A 12,251-nucleotide genomic window follows, 5' to 3' on the forward strand; every position below is an offset into this window, starting at 1 on the left:
CAGAGATAAGGAATGTTGTAGGGGGCTGGAGGAAGTTACAGAGATAGGGAGGGTTGTAGGGGTTGGAGGAGGTTACAGAGATAGGAAGGGTTGTAGGGCTGGAGGAGGTTACAGAGATAGGGAGGGCTGTAGGGGGCTGGAGGAGGTTACAGAGATAGGGAGGGTTGTAGGGGCTGGAGGAGGTTACAGCGATAGGGAGGGGCTGGAGGAGGTTACAGAGATAGGGAGGGTTGTAGGGACTGGAGGAGGTGTAGGGGCTGGAGGAGGTTAAAGAGTTAGGGAGGGTTGTAGGACTGGAGGTTACAGAGATAGGGAGGGTTGGAGGGACTGGAGGAGGTTACAGAGATAGGGAGGGTTGTAGGGAGCTGGAGGAAGTTACAGAGATAGGGAGGGTTGTAGGGGCTGGAGGAGGTTACAGAGATAGGGAGCGGTGTAGGATCTGGAGGAGGTTACAGAGATAGGGAGGATTGTAGGGGTGGAGGAAGTTACAGAGATAGGGGGGGGGGTTGTAGGGGCTGGAGGAGGTTACAGAGATAGGGAGGGATGTAGGGGCTGGAGGAGGTTACAGAGATAGGGAGGGTTGTTGGGGCTGGAGGAGGTTAGAGACATAGGGAGGGTTGTAGGGGCTGGAGGAGGTTACAGAGATAGGGAGGGTTGTAGGGGCTGGAGGAGGTTACAGAGATAGGGAGGGTTGTAGGGGCTGGAGGAGGTTACAGAGATAGGGAGGGTTGTAGGGGCTGGAGGAGGTTACAGAGATAGGGAGGGTTGTAGGGGCTGGAGGAAGTTACAGAGATAGGGAGGGTTGTAGGGGCTGGAGGAGGTTACAGAGATAGGGAGGGTTGTAGGGGCTGGAGGAGGTTACAGAGATAGGGAGGGTTGTAGCGGCTGGAGAAGGTTACAGAGATAGGGAGGGTTGTCGGGGCTGGAGGAGGTTACAGAGATAGGGAGGATTGTAGGGGGTGGAAGAGGTTACAGAGATAGGGAGGGTTGTAGGGGCTGGAGGAGGTTACAGAGATAGGGAGGGTTGTAGGGGCTGGAGGAGGTTACAGATAGGGAGGGTTGTAGGGGCTGGAGGAGGTTACAGAGATAGGGAGGGTTGTAGGGGCTGGAGGAGGTTACAGAGATAGGGAGGGCTGTAGGGGCTGGAGGAGGTTACAGAGATAGGGAGGGGTGTAGGGGCTGGAGGAGGTTACAGAGATAGGGAGGGGTGTAGGGGCTGGAGGAGGTGACAGAGATAGGGAGGGGTGTAGGGGCTCGAGGAGGTGACAGAGATAGGGAGGGTTGGTGGGGCTGGAGGAGGTTACAGAGATAGGGAGGGTTGTAGGGGCTGGAGGAGGTTACAGAGATAGGCAGGGTTGTAGGGGCTGGAGGAGGTTACAGAGTTAGGGAGGGTTGTAGGGGCTGGAGGAGGTTACAGAGATAGGGAGGGGTGTAGGGGCTGGAGGAGGTTACAGAGATAGGGAGGGTTAGAGGGGCTGGACGAGGTTACAGAGATAGGGAGGGTTGGTGGGGCTGGAGGAGGTTACAGAGATAGGGAGGGTTGTATGGGCTGGAGGAAGTTACAGAGATAGGGAGGGTTGTAGGGGCTGGAGGAGGTTACAGAGATAGGGAGGGTTGTAGGATGTGGAGGCGGTTATGGAGAGCAAAGTGGAGTGGTGGGAGGGGGGAAATCGGGAACGTACCTCCCACGCCGAGTGACCATGCCCCTCCCTGCCCACTAACTCGCCCTGTGCCCAGGACAACCATTGCACCCTCCCCACCCCCTCTCACTGCTCTGACTGACTCACAATGTCACAACGGCAGGGGCATCATAATGAAACCCAGGGTGACAAAACCTCTCTGGGAGGGGGGTGGGTGGGAGAGGCCGATTAGAAGCGGGGGAGGGGGGGGGAGGATCTGGAGCAAGAACACAAATTTGTCAAAGAATAGACAACCGAAAGCAGGAATATTCCAGGAACGGCTAATACAGGTTAAAGGATAAAGGCGTCACTCATTTTGATACACTGTCCTTTCCCCCTCTGGGACAGTGTCACAGTGTGTTAGGTACACTGTCCTTTCCCCCTCTGGGACAGTGTCACAGTGTGTTAGATACACTGTCCTTTCCCCCTCTGGGACAGTGTCACAGTGTGTTAGATACACTGTCCTTTCCCCCTCTGGGGCAGTGTCACAGTGTGTTAGATACACTGTCCTTTCCCCCTCTGGGACAGTGTCACAGTGTGTTAGATACACTGTCCTTTCCCCCTCTGGGACAGTGTCACAGTGTGTTAGATACACTGTCCTTTCCCCCTCTGGGACAGTGTCACAGTGTGTTAGATACACTGTCCTTTCCCCCTCTGGGACAGTGTCACAGTGTGTTAGATACACTGTCCTTTCCCCCTCTGGGACAGTGTCACAGTGTGTTAGATACACTGTCCTTTCCTCCTCTGGGACCGGGTGTCACACTGTGTTAGATACACTGTCCTTTCCCCCTCTGGGACAGTGTCACAGTGTGTTAGATACACTGTCCTTTCCCCCTCTGGGACAGTGTCACAGTGTGTTAGATACACTGTCCTTCCCCTCTCTGGGACAGTGTCACAGTGTGTTAGATACACTGTCCTTTCCCCCTCTGGGACAGTGTCACAGTGTGTTAGATACACTGTCCTTTCCCCCTCTGGGACAGTGTCACAGTGTGTTAGATACACTGTCCTTTCCCCCTCTGGGACAGTGTCACAGTGTGTTAGATACACTGTCCTTTCCCCCTCTGGGACAGTGTCACAGTGTGTTAGATACACTGTCCTTTTCCCCTCTGGGACAGTGTCACAGTGTGTTAGATACACTGTCCTTTCCCCCTCTGGGACCGGGTGTCACAGTGTGTTAGATACACTGTCCTTTCCCCCTCTGGGACAGTGTCACAGTGTGTTAGATACACTGTCCTTTCCCCCTCTGGGACAGTGTCACAGTGTGTTAGATACAATGTCCTTTCCCCCTCTGGGACAGTGTCACAGTGTGTTAGATACACTGTCCTTTCCCCCTCTGGGACCGGGTGTCACAGTGTGTTAGATACACTGTCCTTTCCCCCTCTGGGACGGTGTCACAGTGTGTTAGATACACTGTCCTTTCCCCCTCTGGGACAGTGTCACAGTGTGTTAGATACACTGTCCTTTCCCCCTCTGGGACAGTGTCACAGTGTGTTAGATACACTGTCCTTTCCCCCTCTGGGACTGGGTGCCACAGTGTGTTAGATACACTGTCCTTTCCCCCTCTGGGACCGGGTGTCACAGTGTGTTAGATACACTGTCCCTTCGCCCTCTTGGACTGTTGTATCCGCACCTGGGACCAGCCGTTCCCTCAGTACTGACCCTCTGACAGTGCAGAGCTCCCTCAGTACTGACCCTCTGACAGTGCGGCACTCCCTCAGTACTGACCCTCTGACAGTGCAGAGCTCCCTCAGTACTGACCCTCTGACAGTGCGGCGCTCCCTCAGTACTGACCCTCTGACAGTGCAGCGCTCCCCCAGTACTGACCCTCTGACAGTGCGGCACTCCCTCAGTACTGACCCTCTGACAGTGCGGCACTCTCTCAGTACTGACACTCTGACAGTGCGGCGCTCCCTCAGTACTGACCCTCTGACAGTGCGGCACTCCTTCAGTACTGACACTCTGACAGTGCGGCGCTCCCTCAGTACTGACCCTCTGACAGTGCGGCACTCCCTCAGTACTGACACTCTGACAGTGCGGCGCTCCCTCAGTACTGACCCTCTGACAGTGCGGCGCTCCCTCAGTACTGACCCTCTGACAGTGCGGCACTCCCTCAGTACTGACCCTCTGACAGTGCAGCACTCCCTCAGTGCTGACCCACTGACAGTGCAGAGCTCCCTCAGTACTGACCCACTGACAGTGCAGAGCTCCCTCAGTACTGACCCTCTGACAGTGCTGCGCTCCCTCAGTACTGACTCTCTGACAGTGCGGCGCTCCCTCAGTACTGACCCTCTGACAGTGCAGCGCTCCCTCAGTACTGACCCTCTGACAGTGCTGCGCTCCCTCAGTACTGACTCTCTGACAGTGCGGCGCTCCCTCAGTACTGACCCTCTGACAGTGCAGCGCTCCCTCAGTACTGACCCTCTGACAGTGCAGCGCTCCCTCAGCACTGACCCTCTGACAGTGCGGCACTCCCTCAGTACTGACCCTCTGACAGTGCGGCACTCCCTCAGTACTGACCCTGTGACAGTGCAGCACTCCCTCAGTACTGACCCTCTGACAGTGCAGCGCTCCCTCAGTACTGACCCTCTGACAGTGCAGCGCTCCCTCAGCACTGACCCTCTGACAGTGCGGCACTCCCTCAGTACTGTCCCTCTGACAGTGCGGCGCTCCCTCAGTACTGACCCTCTGACAGTGCGGCGCTCCCTCAGTACTGACCCTCTGACAGTGCAGTGCTCCCTCAGTACTGACTCTCTGACAGTGCGGCGCTCCCTCAGTACTGACCCTCTGACAGTGCAGCGCTCCCTCAGTACTGACCCTCTGACAGTGCAGCGCTCCCTCAGCTTTGACCCTCTGACAGTGCGGCACTCCCTCAGTACTGACCCTCTGACAGTGCGGCACTCCCTCAGTACTGACCCTGTGACAGTGCAGCACTCCCTCAGTACTGACCCTCTGACAGTGCAGCGCTCCCTCAGTACTGACCCTCTGACAGTGCAGCGCTCCCTCAGCACTGACCCTCTGACAGTGCGGCACTCCCTCAGTACTGTCCCTCTGACAGTGCGGCGCTCCCTCAGTACTGACCCTCTGACAGTGCGGCACTCCCTCAGTACTGACCCTCTGACAGTGCAGCACTCCCTCAGTACTGACCCTCTGACAGTGCGGCACTCCCTCAGTACTGACCCTCTGACAGTGCGGCACTCCCTCAGTACTGACCCTCTGACAGTGCGGCGCTCCCTCAGTACTGACCCTCTGACAGTGCGGCACTCCCTCAGTACTGACCCTCTGACAGTGCGGCACTCCCTCAGTACTGACCCTCTGACAGTGCGGCGCTCCCTCAGTACTGACCCTCTGACAGTGCGGCACTCCCTCATTACTGACCCTCTGACAGTGCGGCGCTCCCTCAGTACTGACCCTCTGACAGTGCAGCACTCCCTCAGTACTGACCCTCTGACAGTGCAGCACTCCCTCAGTACTGACACTCTGACAGTGCGGCACTCCCTCAGTACTGACCCTCTGACAGTGCGGCACTCCCTCAGTACTGACACTCTGACAGTGCGGCACTCCCTCAGTACTGACCCTCTGACAGTGCGGCACTCCCTCAGTACTGACCCTCTGACAGTGCAGCTCTCCCTCAGTACTGACCCTCTGACAGTGCGGCACTCCCTCAGTACTGACCCTCTGACAGTGCGGCACTCCCTCAGTCCTGACCATCCGACATTAAGTAGCTCTGGTATCTACTTCTCAGACGGGGTAGGAAGCGAGCTTTTCCTTGATGGGCGTCGCCATTTTATGCGTTGCTTTTGCCCCCGTATCATCCCTCAGGGCCGGTCTCCATCAGCAAATAAGCGCCTCTCCCTCACGTTTGAAATATTTCGAACTGTAATTGTCCAGAAAGTGTGACGTGTTTTTAATTGTTCTGGTTCTCTCTGTGCAGATCTCACATGTTTAAACGTATGGTTTCCGCTTTCCCAGACTCCAACCTCAGCCACCATCGGTCCCCAGCCGCTACGTCACGTTATGTCACACGTGACAGCCCCACTGGCAGGGCCTAAAGCGGGAGCAGTCGTCCGACAATCGGTTCAGATCGCCGGGCCCACGGACCCCCAGAAACCCGAGCGCCGGCCAGAAAACGGCCAGGAAGCAGCCAGAGCGCGGTCCGAACCCCCGGCTGGGGCGGCACGTCACGCAAAGGCGCCAATCTTCGACGGATCTCCAACTGAACGCAGCCTGCGAATCCCAAATGAGCAGGCATTGGCCCAGCCTCAGCGGTCCATGTGCAAGGTAACCACACTCTTCTTGCCTCTCAGTGCACGTCAATGATTTCTACTCTCAGGGTACAGAATGCTGGTGTGGCAGGGTCAATGCTCACAATCCGTGCGCAGACTGAGGTCAGCGTTCTCACTCAGCGCTGAGGGAGCTCCGCACTGTCAGAGGGTCAGTACTGAGGGAGTGCCGCACTGTCAGAGAGTCAGTACTGAGGGAGCGCCGCACTGTCAGAGGGTCAGTGCTGAGGGAGTGCCGCACTGTCAGAGTGTCAGTACTGAGGGAGTGCCACACTGTCAGAGGGTCAGTACTGAGGGAGCGCCGCACTGTCAGAGGGTCAGTACTGAGGGAGCTCCGCACTGTCAGAGGGTCAGTACTGAGGGAGCTCCGCACTGTCAGAGGGTCAGTACTGAGGGAGTGCCGCACTGTCAGAGGGTCAGTGTTGAGGGAGCGCCGCACTGTCAGAGGGTCAGTACTGAGGGAGTGCCGCACTGTCAGAGGGTCAGTACTGAGGGAGTGCCGCACTGTCAGAGGGTCAGTACTGAGGGAGTGCCGCACTGTCAGAGGGTCAGTACTGAGGGAGTGCCGCACTGTCGGAGGGTCAGTACTGAGGGAGTGCTGCACTGTCAGAGGGTCAGTACTGAGGGAGTGCCGCACTGTCAGAGTGTCAGTACTGAGGGAGTGCCGCACTGTCAGAGGGTCAGTACTGAGGGAGCGCTGCACTGTCAGAGGGTCAGTACTGAGGGAGTGCCGCACTGTCAGAGGGTCAGTACTGAGGGAGTGCCGCACTGCCAGAGGGTCAGTACTGAGGGAGTGCCACACTGTCAGAGGGTCAGTACTGAGGGAGTGCTGCACTGTCAGAGGGTCAGTACTGAGGGAGTGCCGCACTGTCAGAGGGTCAGTACTGAGGGAGTGCCGCACTGTCAGAGGCAGTACTGAGGGAGTGCCGCCCTGTCAGAGGGTCAGTACTGAGGGAGCGCCGCACTGTCAGAGGGTCAGTACTGAGGGAGCCACACTGTCAGAGTGTCAGTACTGAGGGAGTGCTGCACTGTCAGAGCGTCAGTACTGAGGGAGTGCCGCACTGTCAGAGGGTCAGTACTGAGGGAGTGCCGCACTGTCGGAGGGTCAGTACTGAGGGAGTGCCGCACTGTCAGAGAGTCAGTACTGAGGGAGTGCCGCACTGTCAGAGGGTCAGTACTGAGGGAGTGCTGCACTGTCAGAGGGTCAGTACTGAGGGAGTGCCGCACTGTCAGAGGGTCAGTACTGAGAGAGTGCCACACTGTCAGAGGGTCAGTACTGAGGGAGCCACACTGTCAGAGGGTCAGTACTGAGGGAGTGCTGCACTGTCAGAGGGTCAGTTCTGAGGTAGTGCTGCACTGTCAGAGGGTCAGTACTGAGAGAGTGCCACACTGTCAGAGGGTCAGTACTGAGGGAGCCACACTGTCAGAGTGTCAGTACTGAGGGAGTGCTGCACTGTCAGAGGGTCAGTTCTGAGGGAGTGCTGCACTGTCAGAGGGTCAGTACTGAGGGAGTGCCGCACTGTCAGAGGGTCAGTACTGAGGGAGTGCCGCACTGTCAGAGGGTCAGTACTGAGGGAGTGCCGCACTGTCAGAGGGTCAGTGCTGAGGGAGCGCCGCACTGTCAGAGGGTCAGTACTGAGGGAGCGCCGCACTGTCAGAGGGTCAGTACTGAGGGAGTGCTGCACTGTCAGAGAGTCAGTACAGAGGGAGTGCCGGACTGTCAGAGGGTCAGTACTGAGGGAGCTCCGCACTGTCGGAGGATCAGTACAGAGGGAGTGCCACACTGTCAGAGGGTCAGTACAGAGGGAGTGCCACACTGTCAGAGGGTCAGCGCTGAGGGAGCGCCGCACTGTCAGAGGGTCAGTACAGAGGGAGTGCCGCACTGTCAGGGGGTCAGTACTGAGGGAGTGCCGCACTGTCAGAGGGTCAGTCCTGAGGGAGTGCCGCACTGTCAGAGGGTCAGTACAGAGGGAGTTCCACACTGTCAGAGGGTCAGTACTGAGGGAGTGCCGCACTGTCAGAGGGTCAGTACTGAGGGAGTGCCGCACTGTCAGAGGGTCAGTACTGAGGGAGCCACACTGTCAGAGAGTCAGTACTGACGGAGTGCCGCACTGTCAGAGGGTCAGTACTGAGGGAGTGCCGCACTGTCAGAGGGTCAGTACTGAGGGAGTGCCGCACTGTCAGAGGGTCAGTACTGAGGGAGTGCTGCACTGTCAGAGGGTCAGTGCTGAGGGAGTGCCGCACTGTCAGAGGGTCAGTACTGAGGGAGTGCTGCACTGTCAGAGGGTCACTACTGAGGGAGTGCTGCACTGTCAGAGGGTCAGTACTGAGGGAGTGCCGCACTGTCAGAGGGTCAGTACTGAGGGAGTGCCGCACTGTCGGAGGGTCAGTACTGAGGGAGTGCCGCACTGTCGAAGTGTCAGTACTGAGGGAGTGCCGCACTGTCAGAGGGTCAGGACTGAGGGAGTGACGCACTGACCGAGGGTCAGTACTGAGGGAGCCACACTGTCAGAGGGTCAGTGCTGAGGGAGCGCTACACTGTCAGAGGGTCAGTACTGAGGGAGCGCTGCACTGTCAGAGGGTCAGTACTGAGGGAGTGCCGCACTGTCAGAGGGTCAGTACTGAGGGAGCGCTGCACTGTCAGAGGGTCAGTACTGAGGGAGTGCCGCACTGTCAGAGGGTCAGTACTGAGGGAGCGCCGCACTGTCAGAGGGTCAGTACTGAGGGAATGCCGCACTGTCAGAGGGTCAGTACTGAGGGAGCGCTGCACTGTCAGAGGGTCAGTACTGAGGGAGTGCCGCACTGTCAGAGGGTCAGCGCTGAGGGAGCGCCGCACTGTCAGAGGGGCAGTACTGAGGGAGTGCCGCACTGTCAGAGGGTCAGTACTGAGGGAGTGCCACACTGTCAGAGGGTCAGTACAGAGGGAGTGCCACACTGTCAGAGGGTCAGTACTGAGGGAGTGCTGCACTGTCAGAGGGTCAGTACTGAGGGAGTGCCGCACTGTCAGAGGGTCAGTACTGAGAGAGTGCCACACTGTCAGAGGGTCAGTACTGAGGGAGCCACACTGTCAGAGGGTCAGTACTGAGGGAGTGCTGCACTGTCAGAGGGTCAGTTCTGAGGGAGTGCTGCACTGTCAGAGGGTCAGTACTGAGAGAGTGCCACACTGTCAGAGGGTCAGTACTGAGGGAGCCACACTGTCAGAGTGTCAGTACTGAGGGAGTGCTGCACTGTCAGAGGGTCAGTTCTGAGGGAGTGCTGCACTGTCAGAGGGTCAGTACTGAGGGAGTGCCGCACTGTCAGAGGGTCAGTACTGAGGGAGTGCCGCACTGTCAGAGGGTCAGTACTGAGGGAGTGCCGCACTGTCAGAGGGTCAGTGCTGAGGGAGCGCCGCACTGTCAGAGGGTCAGTACTGAGGGAGCGCCGCACTGTCAGAGGGTCAGTACTGAGGGAGTGCTGCACTGTCAGAGAGTCAGTACAGAGGGAGTGCCGGACTGTCAGAGGGTCAGTACTGAGGGAGCTCCGCACTGTCGGAGGATCAGTACAGAGGGAGTGCCACACTGTCAGAGGGTCAGTACAGAGGGAGTGCCACACTGTCAGAGGGTCAGCGCTGAGGGAGCGCCGCACTGTCAGAGGGTCAGTACAGAGGGAGTGCCGCACTGTCAGGGGGTCAGTACTGAGGGAGTGCCGCACTGTCAGAGGGTCAGTACTGAGGGAGTGCCGCACTGTCAGAGGGTCAGTACAGAGGGAGTGCCACACTGTCAGAGGGTCAGTACTGAGGGAGTGCCGCACTGTCAGAGGGTCAGTACTGAGGGAGTGCCGCACTGTCAGAGGGTCAGTACTGAGGGAGCCACACTGTCAGAGAGTCAGTACTGACGGAGTGCCGCACTGTCAGAGGGTCAGTACTGAGGGAGTGCCGCACTGTCAGAGGGTCAGTACTGAGGGAGTGCCGCACTGTCAGAGGGTCAGTACTGAGGGAGTGCTGCACTGTCAGAGGGTCAGTGCTGAGGGAGTGCCGCACTGTCAGAGGGTCAGTACTGAGGGAGTGCTGCACTGTCAGAGTGTCACTACTGAGGGAGTGCTGCACTGTCAGAGGGTCAGTACTGAGGGAGTGCCGCACTGTCAGAGGGTCAGTACTGAGGGAGTGCCGCACTGTCGGAGGGTCAGTACTGAGGGAGTGCCGCACTGTCGGAGTGTCAGTACTGAGGGAGTGCCGCACTGTCAGAGGGTCAGGACTGAGGGAGTGACGCACTGACCGAGGGTCAGTACTGAGGGAGCCACACTGTCAGAGGGTCAGTGCTGAGGGAGCGCTGCACTGTCAGAGGGTCAGTACTGAGGGAGCGCTGCACTGTCAGAGGGTCAGTACTGAGGGAGTGCCGCACTGTCAGAGGGTCAGTACTGAGGGAGCGCTGCACTGTCAGAGGGTCAGTACTGAGGGAGTGCCGCACTGTCAGAGGGTCAGTACTGAGGGAGCGCCGCACTGTCAGAGGGTCAGTACTGAGGGAATGCCGCACTGTCAGAGGGTCAGTACTGAGGGAGCGCTGCACTGTCAGAGGGTCAGTACTGAGGGAGTGCCGCACTGTCAGAGGGTCAGTACTGAGGGAGCGCCGCACTGTCAGAGGGGCAGTACTGAGGGAGTGCCGCACTGTCAGAGGGTCAGTACTGAGGGAGTGCCGCACTGTCAGAGGGTCAGTACTGAGGGAGTGCTGCACTGTCAGAGGGTCAGTACTGAGGGAGCGCTGCACTGTCAGAGGGTCAGTACTGAGGGAGTGCTGCACTGCCGGAGGGTCAGTACAGAGGGAGTGCCGCACTGTCAGAGGGTCAGTAGTGAGGGAGTGCTGCACTGTCAGAGGGTCAGTACTGAGGGAGTGCTGCACTGTCAGAGGGTCAGTACTGAGGGAGTGCCGCACTGTCAGAGGGTCAGTACTGAGGGAGTGCTGCACTGTCGGAGCGTCAGTACTGAGGGAGTGCTGCACTGTCGGAGTGTCAGTACTGAGGGAGTGCCGCACTTTCAGAGGGTCAGTACTGAGAGAGTGCTGCACTGTCAGAGGGTCAGTACTGAGGGAGTGCCGCACTGTCAGAGGGTCAGTACTGAGGGAGCCACACTGTCAGAGAGTCAGTACTGACGGAGTGCCGCACTGTCAGAGGGTCAGTACTGAGGGAGTGCCGCACTGTCAGAGGGTCAGTACTGAGGGAGTGCCGCACTGTCAGAGGGTCAGTACTGAGGGAGTGCTGCACTGTCAGAGGGTCAGTGCTGAGGGAGTGCCGCACTGTCAGAGGGTCAGTACTGAGGGAGTGCTGCACTGTCAGAGGGTCACTACTGAGGGAGTGCTGCACTGTCAGAGGGTCAGTACTGAGGGAGTGCCGCACTGTCAGAGGGTCAGTAATGAGGGAGTGCCGCACGGTCGGAGGGTCAGTACTGAGGGAGTGCCGCACTGTCGGAGGGTCAGTACTGAGGGAGTGCCGCACTGTCAGAGGGTCAGGACTGAGGGAGTGACGCACTGACCGAGGGTCAGTACTGAGGGAGCCACACTGTCAGAGGGTCAGTGCTGAGGGAGCGCTGCACTGTCAGAGGGTCAGTACTGAGGGAGCGCTGCACTGTCAGAGGGTCAGTACTGAGGGAGTGCCGCACTGTCAGAGGGTCAGTACTGAGGGAGCGCTGCACTGTCAGAGGGTCAGTACTGAGGGAGTGCCGCACTGTCAGAGGGTCAGTACTGAGGGAGCGCCGCACTGTCAGAGGGTCAGTACTGAGGGAATGCCGCACTGTCAGAGGGTCAGTACTGAGGGAGCGCTGCACTGTCAGAGGGTCAGTACTGAGGGAGTGCCGCACTGTCAGAGGGTCAGTACTGAGAGAGCGCCGCACTGTCAGAGGGGCAGTACTGAGGGAGTGCCGCACTGTCAGAGGGTCAGTACTGAGGGAGTGCCGCACTGTCAGAGCGTCAGTACTGAGGGAGTGCTGCACTGTCAGAGGGTCAGTACTGAGGGAGCGCTGCACTGTCAGAGGGTCAGTACTGAGGGAGTGCTGCACTGCCGGAGGGTCAGTACAGAGGGAGTGCCGCACTGTCAGAGGGTCAGTAGTGAGGGAGTGCTGCACTGTCAGAGGGTCAGTACTGAGGGAGTGCTGCACTGTCAGAGGGTCAGTACTGAGGGAGTGCCGCACTGTCAGAGGGTCAGTACTGAGGGAGTGCTGCACTGTCGGAGCGTCAGTACTGAGGGAGTGCTGCACTGTCGGAGTGTCAGTACTGAGGGAGTGCCGCACTGTCAGAGGGTCAGTACTGAGAGAGTGCTGCACTGT

General features: G+C 58.4%; 1 protein-coding gene across 2 annotated transcripts in view; it reads left to right on the forward strand.

Moving 5' to 3' along the window:
- The first annotated feature begins 1,880 nt into the window (after positions 1-1,880).
- The window catches only part of LOC119954624 (histone-lysine N-methyltransferase SETD1B-like), a 34,307-nt gene continuing 23,936 nt past the window's right edge, over positions 1,881-12,251 (forward strand). The window contains exons 1-2 of one of the 2 annotated variants that reach the window (XM_038779950.1): positions 1,881-1,969; positions 5,611-5,957. The gene's annotated coding sequence lies outside the window, so the exon portion shown is untranslated. The remainder of the gene's footprint in view (positions 1,970-5,610; positions 5,958-12,251) is intronic. The other variant, XM_038779951.1, reaches the window with a different exon arrangement.

The sequence above is a fragment of the Scyliorhinus canicula genome, chromosome 20 (assembly GCF_902713615.1).
Source record: "Scyliorhinus canicula chromosome 20, sScyCan1.1, whole genome shotgun sequence".
In the NCBI taxonomy this organism is placed as follows: Eukaryota; Metazoa; Chordata; class Chondrichthyes; order Carcharhiniformes; family Scyliorhinidae; genus Scyliorhinus; species Scyliorhinus canicula.